The 18,938-nt window shown below is 47.0% G+C and overlaps 1 pseudogene; it reads right to left on the bottom strand.

Annotated features, from left to right (window-relative positions):
- Positions 1-5,633: 5,633 nt before the first annotated feature.
- Positions 5,634-18,938, bottom strand: part of LOC144752832 (cilia- and flagella-associated protein 161 pseudogene) — a 28,484-nt pseudogene continuing 15,179 nt past the window's right edge.

Below are 18,938 nucleotides of genomic sequence, written 5' to 3'. Positions count from 1 at the left end.
GGGAAAACAAGCAACTTTCATACTATCGGCGCCCAAATAAACATATCACATAACTGTCTAAAATGTAAAAACCCTGAAATGCTAATTCGGGGTTGTGGTGAAATGCGAGTGTGTCTTCAGCCTGTTGGGTATGTGTCTCTGTCGTTGGACCAGACCCCACGTCACCTTGGTGTGTATTCTGTCTGCGTGGGGTGGGGCCAATGTGGTGTTTTGCCTCGAAGCAGCCCCAAGGCAGGCTGCAGAATGTCGGTAGCTTAATCTACAAACCCAATTTCCAATAAATGTATTAGATGCATGTGGCTGCTAGAGTGAGTGCAAAAGTTGAAACAAACCGTAAATGCAATTGTATAGCAAAAAGACGTAATGTAAACAATAAAAAAACACAACATTGTAAAAGTTGCCGAAGTGAAAGAATTGGTCAAAAACCACTCTTTCCGCTCGTTCCACTCTTACCTTGCCGGGCATAGATGCAGAGGGGATAGCCCATGCTGAACGTACGCTCTGCCTCCCTGACTACGTAAACTCTGCCTCAGCGAAGCCTGCAGAAGACAGACAACAGTCTTCAAGGGGCGGACTGGAAGGGCAGAGCAGTGGAAACAAAAAAAGCATTTGCAATGCAATAGGTCTCGCGTTTATGGGAGTTTGAGCTATTGCATTGCAAATAAAAATGCCTTTTATTTTTGTTTTCGTTTTAAAAACATAAATAAAAGGCATTGTTATTTACAATGCCAATAGCTGAAACTCTCGTAACTGCGAGACCTATTGCATTGCAAATGCTTGATTTTTAAGCTAATTCACTAATGGGTGCCACTTATAATTTGGTGCTAGGGCGTATGTGCCGTCCCAGTCCAATCCTGTGCCTTATTACATGTGCATTATATCCTACGGCACAGGTAATAAGGTGCACATAATCGTCAAGTTGTGACAGAGTAACCTGTCTGCCAACTCTAAGTCAGGTCTTAAATGTGAATGTTGTTGGTGGTGTTTCACAGGACACTAGTGGGGGGGGGGGGTTGTGTCTGCTTGGTAGAGGTGATTTATCGGCATGAATATACGAGGTGTGAATAGTTTGAGGATTTTTATGTTTCATGAACCATTACGGATTCTTTAATGGTGAGTCTAGGGAGCGTGGGGTCTGTGGAAGGGTACTGTGATGACATAGCACCTCTCATTAGCAGCAGCCTGGCAGTTGTCACACGCAGAGCTGCCAATGAGTGAACAGCTGCTGCCATAGGAGGTGTCAGACTGAAAGCACATGGCACTGAGATGGGCTCCGTGCTGGGTCTGTGCATGGGGCACCAGGTCCGTGCTTCTGGCATAGCGAGGTGGTGGCAAGTCCTCCACACAATGCGCAGACTATGCCTGGTATCACGACAGATGGCATGGGAGGAGGAGAGCTTGGTTGGAGTGGCAGAGCCTGGGTAGAGGCTAAGAGCTTCCTGGGCAAGAGCAACTGAGCCGAGGTGGAGGCGGCTGTGTCTGCAAGGGAAGTGCAGAGCCAACGTGGACGCCTCAGTCACTTAATTGCCTAACCCTTCTGGCCCTAGGCATTCCTTTTCACTAAGTTTACAGTGCTCATTGGCGCGCCTCTGGACAGTAGTGGCCCATCATTAAGGGTAGAGGGTCCATGTCTCTACTTTTTTCTGATGCATGAAGAGTGTCTCTCAGGACACTCAAGGATCCAGGCGATTTACATACGCGAATTAAACAGGTGCCTGGCTGCCTTAGCCGAAATGTGCATAGCTAAATAATTCACAGCCTGATAGGTGTGAGTGTGACCTCGTCAGCCCAGCAAAGATTTCTTTCGCCTCCCCCTCATGACGAGGAGGAGCGTCTCTGGTAGAATTGGACTTTAGTTGTTGTTTATAGTCTTGAAAATAGAGCTTTTGCAGCTATTGTAACACTGCCTTAAGCCTCCCTTGTGCTGGAGCATCTCCGGGTTAAAGTTCAACATACATTAATGATCCTATGGCTCTCCTTTGTGGTGATACCTGGATGTATAGGTTTATTCTAATTCTAGACTGTTTAGCCCTTATGTTAAAATGCACAGTTTGTCACTCTCTTTTTTTATGTTGGCTCTGACATTAGCTCCGCCCACACTGCTTGAAGTGTTAGGTCCCCCCCTCCTCAACTATTTGAGGTTTTGTCCCCCGAAGGTGGGGTCAAGTTATGCCCCTAGTACAGAGGATGGGCAGGGGGGCATATCATATTAATAGGATCCAGGTGGGCACAGAAGACAGTGCCTTGGTGCTGCAGAGGGTGGGTGGTGGTGACAGTGCCAGGGTGTTGGCAAGGAGCCTGTTGTGAAAGCCAAGGACCTTTTTGAAGGCTGCAGAGCTTGGGGGGGGGCGGTAGGGGGGCAGGGACAGAACCTGGATTGGGGCTACAGAGGCTGGGGGGGTCCCTGGGCCTGGACGTGCACTGCAGAGCTTCGGTGGAGGGCACGGAGTCTGGAAGAAGGTTTCCGACAGGGGTGAGGGCATAGAGCCTGGAAGAAGGTTTCCGAGCAGGGGTGGAGGGCACAGAGCCTGGGCAGATGGTGTTGGAGACCACTGGACCATGATGGCTACTGCAGTATTTGAGTGGAGGGCCCAGAGCTGGGTAGGGGCCACATACCTTGTTTGGAGTCTGCAGAGGAAGAGGAATAGAGTGTGGGTGGGGCGTTCCTGCTTGATGACATTGTGTGATTCTCGGGAAATCATAACACGCCATGAACGCGACACCAGGCAGCTGTGCCGTCTGGTAGGCTTGACCCAAATAGGCTGAAAGTTTTCAAACCATTAAAAAGATCTTGTTATCTTTGACAGCAGAGTTAAGAAAAGCACTGCTTAAGCGAGCAAGCAAATGCACATGATATGGTGTTTTTATACTAGTGGCCAATAGGATAGAAAGAGGGTTCAGGCCATAAACTGCCCCACATAAAGTGAAAGGTCATGAAGTTCTGTGCTAGAGTAGCATGAAAACAATACTTATGATTCCTCCCAATTAGACAGAATAGACAGGATACCACTAACTAATCTAAGCATTACCGCACCCGCCACATTACATCGAAATTTAATTCCAATTATATCTATGTCAAAAGTAACCTAAGCATCTGTTTCTACCCGTAAGGTGGAGGGAGATGCTAACACTTGATTTCAGGGATGACATCTCACTTTCAAACGCAAATACTAGCTCAAATATTTTAATCACAAACACTGCTCTGTTTCACTAACTTATGGGAGCCATGAATAATGAGATAATATAATTTTATGAGAGAATACTTGGTTCAAATGTGATCATGGATCATCGTCACATGACCAGGAAGAATGCTTTGTACATTGATGCATTTGCAATGTTTACTTGAAAGGCTTGTATGTAATGAAACAAGCGTCAATCGCACATACTACGCCCTACAGCAGACATACCGATGCAAAGCACAATGCCAGAGTAACTGTGCCACAAAGCTACCCATCTCCATGGTATACCAGTGCTTTAGTGGGATTAAAAGACGGAAGGATCTCTAAACGTGGCACAGGCAAAGAAGAAAAATTAGGAACCCTTCATAAGAGGCTTGGCATTATGCAGTTAAGGACATGGTCTAAAAAAAACATGTGAACTAAAATCCTTGGCCTGACACATCACGACACCTCACTAGTATATGGGTGCCTATGAATCCTATATTCAAGTAGCCAAACATATTAGGCAATAACAAAAGCACAGACCTAAACAAGTAAGACCTATTGAGTTTGCCAATAGTCGTTACCAGTGATTTTGATTTAATGGCGGGTAAATGAGTAACAACAATATTGTTACTAATTAGATTGAATATGTTCCAATTCCGTAAATATTAGATTGTGAACGTACGAGACTGGGAATTTAATATTACAAAGGTCTGCTTAAGACAGTGTCCTAATAAATGTTTCAGTCGCTCCTGCTTTCCTCTTTACATATCTCTGCCTTAATGATGCCCTTTTTAATCCCACATCTCCCTTTCTGAAGCCGCTTCATCTGTTTATCACACAGTTCTGCTCCTTCTTCATCACAGGTTTTCAATCTCTTTAGCTGCATGTACTGTCTTGTCTATTCCATGTAAGCATAATTTTCTCAGACACAAATACCCACTCCTCAAGGATAAGAACTGTCTATTATTCTTTCTTTGCCATCGTCCGCATCTCAACAGCTGCCGTCTTTGACGAACTTCGCAATAGAATCATGATTAATAGGTAAATGACCATTGCCTATGTGAACTCCGTAGAGAGGCCAAATATTGGATGAGCAGCATGTATTCTGGACACCGGTAGGACTCAGTGAGGGGCACTGTGAGTAAGCTGCACCAACTTTAGGCTCAACTTGAGAGCTCTCAATCGTGCCCTGTTAAAAACGTCCACACACAAGTCGCAGTATGCATTGTACAAGACTTATGTGCTGCACGAACAAATAAACTACAGAAACATCATCAGTGAAAAGGAAATAATCACCGGGAACACGGACACCTGTAGAAATCACTATTAGGTAAAATGTGCGAAAAGCACAGAGACCGCCTTGCTGACAGATTACCTTCAGAGTTTGTACGTTCAATGCTGAAAAAGATATCTGTATGGCTTTTTAAAAACGTTACACTGTCGTTTAGAATTCTTCCCATTTCGAAACTTGAAGCAACTCAAGTTCATCTTTGGATTTGGTGAGCCACCTAACCACATTATTTGCCTGTGCCTCTTAGTCAAGGACACCAACAGAAGACTCTGGAGGGACTCGTCTCAATGTCAGTTTTTAATGACAGCTAGTGCCGAGCACTGGGAAGACCCGCTCCAGTAGGAGCGCTGGAGAAGACTAGCATGTTTTTTTTCAGCTAATGGGACTAAGCATAAGGGTGCCATTAAGCCCTATTAATACTAAGAAATGTGAAACCACATGTCCCAGCATGCAAATCGCTGCTACCTTCAATAAGTACAATCATGATTCGAAATCAGATGAAGGAAACTGTAATCCCCGGCACAAAACAAATTATACAGGTCTAATACAAAAAGCGTTATCCAGTAGCAAAGCTATCGCTTCGAGATCAACTACCACGCCCAAAATCCCGCAGTTCTGAAGGAGACTGTCAATGATTATGTCAACAATATGCATATTTAGCCTTCTCAACTGTCCTCCTGACATAACACTCAACCAATGCAGGTAAGGGGACGAATAATAGTGTCCCTTTTTGTCCTACAAATCTCCGGCTGAAGAGTTCACCGATAATGGACGTATATGCTTGTCCCATAACAGCATCCTTGGCTACACAGGGCAGTTGAGTTCCCGGAGAGTCAAATATGCTCTATTTGTACAAACTTCTATAGCTGTCACTCACCGGAGAAGCCGCAACCGTTCCAGCGTCGACCTACCCAGGGGGATGATGGCAGGTCTTGGTGTGATGCTGAAGGAGGCTGTGCCGCCGTCCTTTCCTCCCTTCTTCGCTGATGACAGGCGCCAGTTCGACTTCAGGATTCAAGCACGCAGACGAAACACCGGCAACAATTACACAACCAGACCTCGCCCTATCCGCACTCCTCATTGGACAATCTTTCAGAGCTCTTCTTTTTTTTTTTTATTGTAAACATTTTTATTATGAGAAGCCTGCAGTCCATACACCATTATGAGTGAGAAATAAATTATGAGCCACTGCTCTGCGTTTTATCCGTGCACAATGTCTTTGATCTTTGGTCACTGCTCTCTTTTTTCTCGTTCTCCTCACTTTTCTCAAAGGGAACCTCGGGCCTGGTAAACATGCAGAGTTTTTCATTCCCAGGATCACCGGTGACGATAATCCAGTGGTTCACCGTTTCTTCAGCTTTATGGGCATCCAGGAAGGTGCGAGCAGTGACTTCATATTCCTTTTCAAAGCATGTCCACGAAACACATTTTCTAAGTACTGCCAGGTACTGGTTTGTTTTGCTGTGAATAATGAGAAGTTTGATGTTTGCGGGAACGGGTTCACCCTCAAACTCCATGCGCATCTGTGGGTCAAAGTATGAGGTTTGCCAGCAGGTCAGATATGAAGGTTCTGCCGTCAAAAACACTTCCTGCATGCGGAACTTCCGGGCACACTTCACAAATGTCTTCTGGTCACTAGCAAGATACAGATGCCCAGTAAAGTCGTCTGTAGTTTGAAGAGCAAAATTCTGGCCATATCTTAGGACGTCACCTTGAGGACTTCCATCAATGCTTGTGATGACGTAGGTAGACTTATATTACAGAGTATGAGAACTACATCGTTATTTTTAGGGAGCAGACATTTCTCAATATCAAACTTTGGAGCCCAGAGCAATAAAGAATGCGTACAAGACAAAATGGAAGCGGAAGGTAAAGGTAGAGAAAACAAGCCGTGAGCGTGCACGCTCCCAAACTTCCGGTTTCGGGATGTGCACGCTCACGGCTGTCGTGGGGCGGGACTTATGTCTTTCGGAGAAGCCCGCGCCCACGGAGTGGATGGCCCAGAGGACCGGTGGCAGCAGAAGGAGTGGCGGCTGAGGCCACTGATGCGGTAAATGGGGCTTGGCACGTGCGTGTGCGTGTGTGTGTGTGTGTGCGCGTGTGTGTGTGTGTCTGCGCGTGTGTGTGTGTCTGCGTGTGTGTCTGCGTGTGTGTGTGTGTGTGTGCATGCCTTCAGAAGCGCGTCCACAGACCCTGGTCGGCTCGTGCACCGCTCTGGTTTCCTTGACGGGCATCTCGGCAGCAATAGGTCTCGAGGACGAGACCTAAAAACTAAGCAGCCATGGTGCATGTGTGGGCTGTGTATAAATGTGCAAGCTTTTTTGCAAACAAAAGGAAACAAAGTGAACATTTGAAAAAAGAAAAACGTGTTCTGATTATTTAAATGTTCAATAGCATATGATTTACATGTTGTGAATCATGTAATATGAAACCTCAACAGATTTCGTGAAAAAATAAAATAACATTGATATTGAAAATGTTCATTATTGCCTTAACTGTAACTGCAGCAGCCATGTTTTCTTGGTCATGCTAAACATATCTAAAGTAAGCAGGTGCGTAACGCTCATTAGACTGAAAGGGCTTCAGTGCTTCCCCCCACCCTCCCTCCGTCATCTTCCTTAGCCCGGGCCGAAGCTGTGTGAGTGTCTGTCCCAGTGAAAGACTGGGGAGAAGTATGACTGAAGAAGAGAAGAGTGCGGTGGAATAAACATTTCCTTTTCTCGGACAGACGGCTTATCTTGCTACTGGTATGTGAGACCGCATCTGCACTTTAAAGGCAATCTCTGCCATCTTCTTGTGTTTCCAAGCAAGCAAGGCAGGAATCACAAATCGTCTTGATTTGTAATAGCATTTATGTAGTACTTACTACTCCTGTGAGGGGTAATAAGCACTAAATATATGGCAAAAAGTGAAGAAAGAGTTTTTTTTTAATGCAATGACCATCCAGCAATCCAGACTTTTCTGTCAATACCATGGGGGATGGGGGGGGGATTAAGGGTTTTGGTTCTAAAAGTGCCAAATATTGACTAAAACATAAGAACATGCAAAATTATGTTGGCAAAATAGGGGTAGGATGGACGGACAGCGAAGACGGCCCTTGGATATCAGTTTCAATCCTCTGGGTAAAATGTTCCTGTTGTTTTTTATTTGTGCAGTTTTATATACAGCAAACCCGGACCAAAGGCATGAGGATGCTTTACATGAGCACCAGATTACATTACACAAAATCAGATGTATTTTTTAGGCATGGGGAGATGAAGTGATTTGCCCTGGATCACAGGATGGTGAGCTGACGCTGGTAATCAAACCTCATTCTCCAGTTCCAAAGTTGGCAGCTCAGGACGTTAGTCCATATCTCTTCAGTTAGTATGGGGGTCAGTGGCGGCTGGTGCTCGTTGAATGTCGTGTGACGTAATACATCACAAGAGTTTTCCCCATTTTTTTTCAAAATTTGCCTCACACATTTGTGCTGAGTTTGTTTCACAAAAAGTGATGCAAACCTGCAAAAATATTTTTTTATTTACTTTCCAGTGCAAGTGCTGTTTTGCACCAGAAAGCTGCCTGAAAGTAACCTAAGCGGTACAAAAGGGGGTGGTGATGGACGGAGTATCGGAACCAATCATACATTCACCCCTAGTCAAAAGATCTGCTTATACACAGAACTGTGCATAGAGACTTGGAACCTGAGTGAATTAGGGTGTACCAAAACTCACCTTAGTAGCCAAAATCCCCTACCAGACTAGCAATCAGTGTCTCATTGGTTCTTCCATACCCCCAATGATTAGACAACCCAGATCATGGAACTTAGAATACCTCAGGCAATGTGGAACACATGAACACTCTTTCGTTATACTCTCAATCCAGTCCAAAACGGGGAGTAAATGAAGACATGTGCAAGTTCGAAATATTTATTTCTAATGCTGTGTTCTCAGGCGCAGTATCTTGGGTAATACAAGCAGACATATTATAAGCAACAAGATTATCAGCATAGTTACTATTCCATAAAATACAAAAGGAGAAAGCATGTTAAAATGCTAAATGGAAATAGGCTAGATTACACCTAGATTTTACCCTGCCTTGCTAGTAGGTTATTTTATATCTACAGAAGGTCTCTTGGGTTTACAAGGGCGGCCCCACACCTTTGGTCCTAGTAGAAATGGATCACATCATTTTCTACACCAGCTCTCTGCATGCGAATGTTCTCCAAAGTGTGTTTGCATGCCTGCGCAGTGCATTATTAAATGCGCCAAAATCAGAGGTCGCCACAGCTGCATATATGTTATGTCTAGAATGTACCCTGATCAGACGGAACAACAACCACTGTGTTGAAATAACCTTGAAGGCCTCGGCACTCAATGTTCAGACAAAACTTACCAAGCAAAGCTGCTACTATAGGAAAACATATTATTCTCGTGTGAAGCAAAACAGTCTGCTAGACTATAAACATTTGTAATAATGTGTGCCGTGTGCAAAGGCAGCAGAAAGGAAAAATGGCGTTTAAACTTTTAATAAGCTCATGCTAACTTAACACAGCGTAAATGCAAGGCTCATCACCATGACAACCTCCCTTGATCCGAGCACGGATAAGACAAAGGGCAAATTTGGAAAGCAGAGTTCAAGAACAACTGTCAGAACCAAGTTCAAATTGCCACAGGGAAAAAACGGGAACAAAAAACTCCATAACTTGAATGTACTTCAAATCAAGCAATTCTAGCCATGGACATAGTGAAGTCAATAGGTCAGGGCAGAAAAAAACGAAAGTGAGAAAAAAATATCAGATGTCCAACTTGTGACCTCGGTCATGGAAGAGAGAGAAGCGATGACACAACTCAATCCAATATTGTATATGCAAAATATGTAGCAAGAGCCTCCAATAGGAAGTCACTGTTCTCATCTGAAAACATGTCAGCCATCCAATTTAGCAAAGGGGAAGAACATACATGTTCTTCAATTACCGGAGCCTCTAGCACCATCAGAGCGCAACTCGGTGTATCCTCAATGTAGCTGCGTGTCAAGAAATCTTACGCCGCTGCAAAAACATTCCAACGTCCCAGGACTCCATGCATCGCTGCAAAGGCCATAATCCCTCCGTCAGAACAAAGCAATTCATGAGACCAGGGCCCAGTCGAAATCGCAACTCATGCAATGAAAGACAGGCTGGACGCATGTAAAGTAGGAAAATCTAAATAATAATCCATAAAGCGCAGTCAATATAGCAAGAGGCAGCGCTCCATAAAATTCAAGCATTCGGCCCCGGAGCAGCAGCAGTCGTGACAGATCTTCTCGCAATACAGGACGTGCATCCATTTTGAAACAAACAAAACAGCAGAAGTACGCCTGCAACCAGAGACCGCATTAAGGGAAATCCAACAAACAGGCTGGAAAAAATCGAATGAAAAAATGCCGGGAACACACCAAATATAGTTTGAAACGAAGACACACGGCCACTGCTAACAACTTTAAAAAATTGAGCCAGCCCTGTGGTGGAGGATGCATTAAAGATAGTGTGAATTAATTCACCGAAATGCAAGGGCAACTCTGTATTTAATAAAGCATGCACTTCTGTGAGGGTGTTTGCCACGTGAAGGACAAATGTTTCACGAGCAGATGTGAGGGCGACTTCTTTCTGGGACAATAGAGCTCTTATACGACTCATCTTGTTGAACTCTGCTTTCAGGGTCGGAATGTCGGCCAGATGGAAACATCAAGCTTCCCATGCGGAGGAGGAAACATCACATTTTTACAGCAAACCACATGCTCACTGACGGTAACCACGTAAGGAATTCCTCTCACCATCCCACAACAATCTTCATTATTTAAAAGTAAATAACTCCCGTTTGCCAATAATGTGAATGTTGGTATGATAGCAGGTGCTGGGGTACCTTTCAAAATACAGGCCAAATTTGGCTCATTCTGGTTACAAGAGCCATGCAATTGGAAATTCCTACACATCAATGAGTGATCAGGTATTGTAGTGCAATCCTCACCATTCAAGTAAACCTCTTTTCCCTACCCAAGGCATCTATAGGTAAATGGTAGCGACCAAGCTTCATGGAGATAAGTGGTGCCCAGAGGTTCATATCTGCCAATTACATAGTACTTCATACAGGCTTCGAATTTGAAAAGGGGAAAAGGTAGAGTTATTAACCGGTGGATAAGCCACGTTGCCGAATTGGTCTCAGCCACAGAAAATGGTAACGGTTCCAACTTTTCAATGTGTAACATAGAAAAAGTTGCATCTTTCATTGACATAAAACATTGGTTATCAGTCAAATTAAATGGAGCAAATAATGATGACGTATTCATGTAGTGCCATGGCACTTTTCCTGCTTTCAAGGTTTGTAAGGTCCATGCAAACTGCATAATGGAACACAATTGATTTTGACCGTGGTACAAAACAGACACTTCATCTTGCACAATATCAACAACAGACGACACAATGTTATCTAACGTGTAAATGCGGGAAGAAAGTGTGTTAATGCTGTTATCTACAACTGCTAGCACTTTTTCTAAATTTGCTTGATCTATAGCTCTGATGCGGGAAGCCGCCTCAATTTGGGACAACTTCCAAACTTCGTTGTAAATAGCATATATCCATCTTTTAGATCTGTCGGAAGCCGGGTCTTTCACAAAATCATTCAGATCAACATTGTCAGTCAATTTAGATAAATGTAGCTTAACTGACGCAAAAGTGGAATGTTTGAGCCAACTCTGACAGAATTTGCCTACAGAATAGGTAGTCACAGAATGACCACTTTCAAAACGGGGATGCACCCTGACCTGCGTGTAGCCTGGAGCTAAACCCAGAAAACGATGCTGGCAAGAATCAGCACTTTTGTGCCACAGCAACCAACCCTTTGGATCCAAACTGGATATGTTAAAGGAAGAATTCAGTAACAGAGTCTGTAATTCTCTGATGGAAAACTTGGTATTATTATTCCAACCGGAATATTCTTCTAATTCAGGAAAAGAAGGAGCATTTAATTTTTTTGTAGTAGCCAATCCAAAGCAAGTAGTTTGTGAAATTTTAGAATTCAAAAGCAACATATGGTTCGGTATGAGGCATGCACGATGCAAAGCCTCAGTGCCCTGCACTTGCCAACTTTTAGAACCGCAAACAGATTTAAGATCAATAGTATCTTTCAACGGCCAATTGGTCTAAAAAGGACTTTGAATACAATATTTCCGTGTGGGTAAGTCTAACCTTGGAAGTGGACTTCTCAGTCATTTAAAAAAAATGCATTGGGTTTTGACTGATTAAAATCAGTAAAATAAGAGAACCTCTTTAACAAAGAAGTGGAACAGCCTTGTACAGGAGCGGGACAATGTTTCCACTGGGTATAATTAACAGTATTCCTCCTGGTATTTGCTTTATGCAGGTAGTGATTGCCAAAATGTTGATAACAAAACAAATCACCATAATATGCGGAATCTAGATACAAATCTTCAGCATCAAAGGCAGCATAATATGGGCGTGGCTGAGCACGCAATGGTGGCGGACGTGCCTGGGTAGAGCTCCGTAAGAAGCTCCCCTCCCACAGGCCATTTCTCTGCCAAAATTGCCCGCTTTGTCCTATAATCGACAGCGAGTTTGCTCCAAGCACCCAACTCTCGACTGTCGAAGTTTGGAACTGCTAGCTCCTACCGAGCCGCCCCGACGGTGAGAAGCACTACCTGCCCCGCCTACGGATGCTCCCGACCGGCAAAAAAAAACACTTGAGGTCGGGGATGCAGCCGTCCGACTGGGCCTTGTGACGGAGGACGGTGTCTCGAGGCTCCCGGCGGACATCCACGAACACCGGAGCCCGTGCCTGGGGACACGGGAGGAGCCTGCGGTGACGAGGTGTGATCGGCCCCCGACTGATTGCCGCATGGAGGAGTTCGTGGACGAAGATCGCTGAACGCGGACCCCCGTGGCGTCGGGACGGCTAGTCTAGGCCTGGGGTCCACCACGGGGGGACCTGCAGGGCATCTCTCTTACCCGCCGGAGGCCAGAGCCGCCTTCCTGCCCTGGGCTACATCACTGGACTATGGCCGCGGCGCCCCGACGGAGACTGTTTCCGACTCCTGTTGAGGGCCACTTGAGATCGGGGACGCGGCCTACCCACTAGGCCCTGCGGCGCCACAGAGCGGCGGAGATCGACAGGAGCGACTACGCCTTCACCGAGACCTCGCTGGATGCGGCGCTCGGCGATGGGCAGTTGATGGCTCCCATGCCCCGCCAGAGACCCGGGGCCATCTGCGGTTTGCACCGGAGGTGACGAGATGCGGAGTGGGTTGCACCTGGCCCCCCCTCTGCTTGTTCAGAGATACGGGTCAAGATTACCATATGCACCGACACTGTGATCGGCGACACGACCGAAGGAGTGGGGCTGGAACCCGATCGCCACCTTGCCCTGTAATTTGCTCGGCCCTGACGCTGATGCGCTTTTGGGACACTTCACTACGTAGACCCCCGCCCTGAGCCCTGGTGGGTGCCGCAGGCCCGCCCTGGCGTTGAGCCGTGGCTGTATTCTGTGAGCTGTACCTGATATATACAACCCTGAGGTGGCAAAGACGGACCCTGGAGCTGCCTTGTCCCTACAGAGGAGTTTGCCCATCCACACTGGGATCTCCTTCGTGACGCTGGTCCTGGACACAGGAGGCCGCAGTGTACCCTAAGAAGCGGGAGAAGGATATAGAGGGTTGCGTGCTTGACGCAGTTGAACCAATTTCTAGAAAATTCCACTCCTATTCTGGACTTTACCCACAACACTCCCGCGGGGCGCAAGAGACCCATGCTCTTTGTAACTGAATAACATTGCCCACTCGGAGAGCTGTTCCCCCGTGGGCTGCGTAAAAGGAACCTCTCAAACATACACTGGGCTACACCCTGCGGAGCCTCCCATGTCTGCGGGGCCCAAAACAAGAGCCGTAGCCAGCGGCGCACAGGCAAAGGGTAAAACTATGAAGCAGGCCGAACAGGATCAAACGGCCTCCAAGCTGGACACGATGCTGGCGGCAATGGAAAGGCTGGAGGAGTCGATGCAACAAACCCGTGCCTCATTATAGACTAAAATTGATAGCGTGGCCATAGACCTGACGCACCTCCGAGCTGATCACAAAAAGCTCTCTGAACGGACAACCACCCTGGAGTCCACGGTGATAGATCTGACTCCCAAGATCGCCCAGATGGACAGTCATGTTCGAGATCTCCTCAACAGGGTGGAGTTCCTAGAAGACCGCGCAGAGGATGCGGAAGGCCGGACTAGAAGGAACAACATACGTATAGTGGGCCTGCCGGAGCGGTGGGAGCCTAGAGGAACGCCAGAACACGTGGAGCGGTGGCTCAGAGCCATTCTCCGGGAGGACACACTCTCGCAGCACTTTGTGGTAGAGCGGGCCCATCGTGTGCCGACCCGGCCCCCCCTGAAGGCTCGAATCCGAGGCCAATGTTAATCCGTGTGTTGAACTACGAGATCGTGACACTATTCTACGTGAAGTTAGGAAACTATCCGAAGTCTGGGTCGACAAAGTGAAAATTATGTTCTTCCCAGACTACACAATCCAAGCACAGCGTGAGTGTCACTCTTTCTTGGCAGTAAAACAACGCCTCCGCCGCTTGGCTCTCAAATATTCCTTGCTGTTCCCTGCTCACCTACGAGTCGTGGCTCAAGACAAGACACACTTCTTCAATACCCCGGAGGCGGTTGAGGCTTGGCTCGACTCGGTGTGGACACCGACCCTGGTGGGATGCCCCCGAGGACACGACGTGACAGAGGGACTAGACGATGACGCTGCAGGAGACCATCAATGGCGAATTCCACACATGCAGAGATGGACGTGGGCCCCACTCCTGAACACCGGCAAACTGAACAACAAGAGGCCCTCCGCATGGTGGCGGAGATCAGTGGATCGTTGCCGGGGGACCCAGCCCCAGAAACTAGCCCTGAATGACAGGTGAGCGATGATGAGTACCTCTACGGACTGCCAGACTCCCAGATATCAGGAGATCTTCCAGATGTTACACCTCAAACTGCGAATCTACTCCATTGACAATGCTTTCACCTATGGGGCCTGCAATTGGGATGTAAAGACGCACTTGCAGCCGATGTTCTACAGAATTTTTAGCTTGCTAGTGTGCTACTAGGGTTGCTACAATGCAGCGGCAGCGAGGTTTGGATTTGTTTGCAGCGCACCTGAGAGCCACATTTAATACCTGTACTCTGCCACAGTCGGTCCTGACAATGGTGAGACCCATGATTGTATAGAGGGAGTGGACGTACCCCACCCAATGTTACTGCCGACTACTGGGCTCCTGGCCTGCTAGGACTGGCTACCCCACCTACTGGAGACTTTTGCTATTGACGGGCAGTATAACAATGACTGCCTGTGGTGGGGAGCCTACACCCTCACCCTGATCACATGAACTCTTGATACACCTGATACTACAACCTCAGTGCACCCCCCTTGAACTTACGGATTGTTAGTGCTCACTAGAGCGTTTGGACGACAGCATGTTCCGCTGTTGTCCTTTTGGAATTATGATCATGTTTCCCAAGTTTACGAGACTGATACTCTTTTCCTTTCCCTTTGATGTGTGTTTGCGGGGCGATGTAAATGTAAATGTAAATGTAAAATAAACTTGTAGAGCGCATAAATCACCCGAAGGTCTCAGAGCGCTGGCAGAAAAACCTCAGGGCCGAAGGACAGAGTAGGTCTATGGGCTTGCAGCCGAAAAGAGACAGGTTTTTAAGTGTTTACCGAACCGTAGATGGTTAGGTTCAGTCCTGATCTGGAGGGGAAGAGAATTCCAGGCTACAGGGGCGGTTTTACTGAAGGCTCTATCGCCATTTCTGACTGTGCGTACCCTGGGGATTGTCAGCAGTGACTTGCCAGTAGATCTGAGAGTTCTTAACAGGTTGTGGGGTTTAAGCTTTTGTTCAATATAGATTGGTCCATGTCCATTGATGGTTTTGTGGACTAGGCAGCATAGCTTAAATTTTATGCGTTTTTTTATTGGGAGCCAGTGTAGGGTTTTAAGGCAGGGCAGAGATGGAGTGAGCGGGGGGAGATTTAACACCAGTCTAGCCGCAGTGTTTTGGAGAACCTGTAAGCGGGCCAGGAGGATTGAATTGGCTGAGGACAGTAGCGAGTTCCCATAGTCTATCCGACTTATGATGAGACCTTGGACAACGGGCATGCGAGATGGAAGAGGGATCCATTTGAAAATCTTCCTCAAACTGCGCATAAGGCCGAAGCTGGTCTGAACTACTTTGTTGACGTGTTCAGTCATTGATAGCTTATTATCAATGATCACCCCAAGATTTCTGACTAAAGATTTGGGAGCGGGGCAGGGGCCTAGGGAATTTGGCCACCAGTCATCGGACCAGATCTTATCGGCCTTTCCAAATAGTACAATCTCCGTTTTGCTGGCGTTCAACCTCAGGAAGTTCTTTGTCATCCAGTTTTGAACGTCAACCATGCACTTTTTAAATCTCAGTTTGGTCTCATCTGGATCATGGTTTATTGTAATCAATATTTGGGTGTCGTCTGCGTAGGACACGGTTCCAAAGCCATGTGCTCTAATAACCTTAGCCAAGGGGGAGACATAAAGGTTAAAAAGGGTGGGGCTCAAAATTGACCCCTGTGGGACACCCTTGTCATTAGCATGATAGCAAGAGGAGTGGGAGCCAACTTGAACCTTTGAACGTCTGTTGGTAAGGTAACTTTTTATCCATAATAGCGCAGAGCCCTCGACACCAGCCTCGGCAAGACGTTCTAAAAGAATGTGATGCGAGATGGTGTCGAAGGTTGCGGACAGGTCAAGTAGGACAAGTATGGCCGACTGTTTAGAATCCAAGGACATTCTGACATTATCAATGATCTCAAGCAGGGCAGTTTCGGTACTGTGAGATGCCCTGAAGCCAGACTGTGTTGGGTCCAGAAGTTTGTTTGACTCAAGGTGGGTGATGAGCTGCCTATTTATTAGAGATTCCATGATTTTGCTAAATAGGGGCAAGAGGGAGATGGGTCGATAGTTAGAAAGGGATTTAGGGTCGGCTGTGTTTTTTTTTAGGATTGGCCTAATTATCGCCTCCTTCCAATGAGTGGGGACGGAGGAGTGCAGGAGGGACTGATTGAGGACTTTGGTTAGGGCAGGGACCAGGACGGGGGCGATCTTTGCTACGATTTGAGGGGAGGCGGGGTCTCCAGGGGCTCCTGACTTCATTTTATGTAGGGTTGCCTCCACCTCTGTTTCAGAACAGGTTGAAAATTCTCTTAGGCTGTTGATGTGAGTTGTTGGGTCACTGGAGTAGTTGGTGGGTAGCAGAGTGGTCTGGGGCAGGGGGGTGTTGGGGAAAGAGTTTGTGTATATCATTAATTTTGACATGAAAATACAGGGCTACGGTGTCAACCCACTCTTTAGATTCATTGGGTGTTTGCTGGCAGGCAGATGGATTGGTGAACTCCTTTACAATTTTATACAACTCTCTCTGAGAGTTGGCTGCTTGGGAAATCCTGTTTCCGAGATACATTTTTTTGGCCGTGGCAATTTCACTCATGTAAGACCTGTGAGCTGCCTTATAATGTAGCCTGTCATTAGTGTCTTTGGTTTGGCGCCATTTTCTTTCTGCCACCCTGACCAAGTGTTTGGTTATTTTCAGGTCCGGAGTGAACCATGGGGAGATCTTAGAGGGAGGCCTAGAGACTCGTGCCGGGGCTATAGAATCTAGTGCCAGAGAGATGGCAGCGTCCAGGTCAATCGATGCAATATTAGGGTTGGTATTTTCTGTGATAAGGGGAGAGGAAAAATGAGTGGCAAAGGCAGTCTGGGTAACTTTGTTCAGTGGTCTGCTCAGTTTTTTTTGGGCAATTTTGTGAGGTTCAGGATGGAAACCTGTAACAGAGAATGTTATTACAGAGTGGTCAGTCCAGAGTATAGGGGAGATCTGATTGATTTCAACTTTGGTCGAGTTGGTACAGATCAGATCAAGTGTGTGACCAGCGTTGTGCGTTGGGCCGGTGGGTATTGGGTGGAGTCCAAGAGATGTCAAGTTGTTAACTAGATCTACGGTATGGGGGTCACAGGATAGCTCCAAGTGATAGTTAACATCCCCTAATAGCAGAAAATTCCCTGTGGCCAGGGAATAGGGGGGCAATGGCTTCAATCAGCTTATTTACAAAGTGGGTTTTAACTCCCGGGGGTCTGTAGATAAGAGCCACTTTCCATGTCTCTTTATTCCCAAGGGTTAGGGTGACGATGCCCAGTTCGCACCAGGGCTCTAAGTAGGAGTCATGGGGATGGAGTTTGATGGAGGATTTATATATGATGGCAATACCTCCACCTTTTTCTCTGCACCGGTCGAGGCTATATAATTGATAGTCATGGGGCAGGGCAATTGCGATGTCTTGGGTGGAGGACTCTTGAAGCCACGTCTCTGTGATAAATAATATATCGGGATTATCGGAGTCCAGGAGCGACCAAACTTCTAGAGCATGTTTGGGCAATGATCTCGTGTTGCAATACATGCACATTAGGTTTGTCGGGGAATCAAAGTCCGGTATGCTATTGTGAATTTGCACTGTTTTTGCCAGATTAGAACCATTCCGTATACAGTGGCTAAGTGGTTTGGGACTTTTATTTCTGGGGCCGGTTGTATTTAGGGAGTTGAGTTCCTGGCGTGTATAGCGTGTAATACCCATTGAGGAGTCTGGGCCCGAAGGGCAGTAAGGGAACTAATATAAGAGCTAAAGCAACAGGGTACCTGGCTTCTGGTATCGGCCGGGAGCGGACGGGCGCAGACGGGCTTGCCTTTGGCGCGCCTTCGGTGTGCCGCTGCGCGCGTCCGCTCGGCGCACTGGGTAATGTAGTACCAGTGGGCGGGACCGCAGCAGTGTGGGCTGAGACTAGAGCGCTACCCCAAGTGTGACCAGGAAGTGAGGGCGCCTAGCAAGATGGTGTTAGCCCCTCCGCGCAAACGGCACAAGCCGCGGCGGACCAGGGGGACACCGAACAAAGGTGAGGTACAGTTCAATTTTAAAACGATTCCGATTTGTAAGAGCAGCAATTTCCGATTTTTTAAAATCAATAACAGTGTGCAAAATTACAGTTATTAAAAGACTGGCGAGAGCAGCCTGGACCTGCTGTGTCATCTGATCTGGGGGTTTCTTCTGCGCACGTCCGCTCGGCGCACTGGGTAATGTAGTACCAGTGGGCGGAACCGCAGCAGTGTGGGCTGAGACTAGAGCGCTACCCCAAGTGTGACCAGGAAGTGAGGGTGCCTAGCAAGATCGTGTTAGCCCATCCGCGCAAATGGCACAAGCCGCGGCGGATCAGGGGGACACCGAACACAGGTGAGGTACAGTTCAATTTTAAAACAATTCCGATTTGTAAGAGCAGCAATTTCCGATTTTTTAAAATCAATAACAGTGTGCAAAATTACAGTTATTAAAAGACTGGCGAGAGCAGCCCGGACCTGGTGTGTCGTCTGATCTGGGGG

This window comes from Lissotriton helveticus, chromosome 5_1 (assembly GCF_964261635.1).
Source record: "Lissotriton helveticus chromosome 5_1, aLisHel1.1, whole genome shotgun sequence".
NCBI lineage: Eukaryota > Metazoa > Chordata > Amphibia > Caudata > Salamandridae > Lissotriton > Lissotriton helveticus.
The sequence above is the reverse complement of the archived record's forward strand: the minus strand, read 5'-3'. Positions and strand labels throughout refer to the sequence as shown.